Source organism: Austrofundulus limnaeus, unplaced genomic scaffold (genome assembly GCF_001266775.1).
Source record: "Austrofundulus limnaeus strain Quisiro unplaced genomic scaffold, Austrofundulus_limnaeus-1.0 Scaffold3, whole genome shotgun sequence".
NCBI classification, from domain to species: domain Eukaryota; kingdom Metazoa; phylum Chordata; class Actinopteri; order Cyprinodontiformes; family Rivulidae; genus Austrofundulus; species Austrofundulus limnaeus.
Genome location: NW_013952405.1, coordinates 1626439 through 1628742, shown reverse-complemented (window position 1 = coordinate 1628742; position 2304 = coordinate 1626439). Strand labels below are relative to the sequence as shown.

General features: G+C 37.5%; 1 protein-coding gene across 2 annotated transcripts in view; it reads left to right on the top strand.

Annotated features, from left to right (window-relative positions):
• nkain4 (sodium/potassium transporting ATPase interacting 4) overlaps positions 1-2304 on the top strand; it is a 61112-nt gene that overhangs the window by 30162 nt on the left and 28646 nt on the right. The gene's annotated exons all lie outside the window — the stretch shown is intronic.

The following is a 2304-nucleotide window of genomic DNA, read 5'->3' as shown; positions in this document are numbered from 1 at the left end:
AATTTACTCTTTATCTATCTAGACTGTGATAGTTAAGTTTGCACAATATGTGTGGCTCATATCAGCAGGCTTTACCCTAAACATCTGATAAAGAAGGTTTGATTTTGGGGCTTTTGGATGCAGGGGAGCGTAACAATGCCTCAGCCGACAGTAAGTTGCCCAAACTCCCTCCGGTATCGACTGCTGATGTACTGCAGTCATGAGTGTGGCTGCAGCTTAAATAGAGATGGTTTCCCCAGCTTGCAGCATCAATCAATGAGATCTGTCAAGTCATTAGTCCTTCCAGTCCCACTTTGACCCTCAGCCGTCCTTGTTTTTCTGACTCCTTGTGTGACAAATGGCAGAATGGCACAGAATGAAAGTAAAAGACAGAGATTGATGAGAGCTTAATAATAATAAGAATGAAGTTTAATCATTACCTTGATGCTACTTCGCATTAGATACTTTAATACCTGTAATGCCAGCATTGAAAGAGCTTCCTCTGTCATTTTGTATGTACTGTTGATTTGTGTTTGGTGGTGGTGGTGGGGGGGGGGGTGATAGGAATCAGAGATGTTTCCTGACAGCACTTGGTTCTGTTAATAATGCATGTCTTGTCACTGAGGAGCAGATGTGGGGTTAGATTGCTCTATTGGGGTATTGATTAGCAGCAGCGTCCGTCTCGCTGTACATGTGGGCTCATGTGGCAAAAAAAAAAAATGATAATCATCTTTGGAAATATAAAATGTTTCAAATGCTGCTTTTAAAATAACTGAAACATCAGTTGTGTGGATTAAGAACATATTACACTTCGCTCAAACACAGAAGGTCTGCTGGATGAGATGTCATTAGGTCACGAAGCAAAAGGCCATGTGGCTTAAGGGTCAAGGGTCATGTGACCCGAGACTCAGGGTCACTCCTCCTTTATGGATGTAAAGAATTTGTTAAACCAAATTTTAAAAACCTATTCAAACACAGTTTTATTTGGTTTTACTTCCAAATTTCCCCTTTATTATGAGATATTAGTTTCTAGCTATTTTAAGAATATTTTTTATCAGCTACAGAACTTTCTTTTTTTTTACAAAAACATGTAAACATGTTAAAATAATTATGTAATGAAGGTGGAGCATACCTTCACTGAATATATAGTGCCTGTAGCCTTCCATGCTACAGTTTTAAACTAAGATGATTTTATTTTGAAACTATCAAATTGGACAATTTGGTCAAACATTTAAAATTTTATGTGATTTCATGTGATCTTACATTATCTTATATTATCGACTATCAGCATCTTGCTGTAAATGACAGTCAGCTATCAACATTGAATTTTAGCTCCATTTTTGTAAATTTGATCAAACTTTAGCAACACTTTTAACTGGCTTCTGAGAGTTTCAGTAAACACTGTCTGGTGCTTCATGAGATATTTTGTTAATGCAACAAACAAATGAACATTTACTTCATGGGGAAAAAAACATTATTTTTGTTTTTTCTCTGGCAGCTGGTGATAATTCAAAGATTTTTCCAGGAGAATTTTTATTTGAAAATGACAAAGAAAATAGGAGGTATTATACTAAATCAAAATTTTAATGTCATTCCCTTATCAAAACCCAGTGTTGCTTTGACTCATGCATACATGTTTGAGAAATCCTTAAATTATCTGTAACCCTTTGGAGCTGCCTAATGCGTTGTTCATACAAACTGCCGCCTATTTACMCAAAGCTCCTCCCTGAAGCTCAGTCCCCAGCCGAGCTCCCGCCCCACAGAGCACCCCTCTCCCGTACCTCCCCCACGCAGCTCCACCAGACTAGCAAAACGTTTCGTAAAATGTTGGATGTTCGTGATTTCATTGCAAAACATCGCTTCAAAATGATTATATTTATAGTTTCTCCTAAAAAAGTAGCTTCACATTGACATATGTGAAGATGACTGGGAGATACTGTATGTTACCAAGCTGAAACATCTTGTAAGAGCCTCTGCACTCACTCAGTTTTTTGGAAAACTAACTTTCTGGGTCCTACATGGGATCATTTGACTGAGGTTCAAATATATCCAGAGTTGTCATTTTCCAAAACCAGTATTAAATAATGTTGCTCCTTTTTTTACAACAAAAAACAACACTCCTACAAAGGTTGTAAACAGCATGAAGCATTGTTGCGAAGAAGTGCTGAAGTGGGAGTGTCTGAAATGATAGGAGGTTGTTAAAGAGACAGAGGCCAATTTCAAGGTGTTTATATGGCTATGATGCAAAGGGGAAAAAATTCAGTTTTTTTCCTGCACCCTTCAAACTAAATGCCAAGAAAAGTGTACACTTCAAAACATTTAATT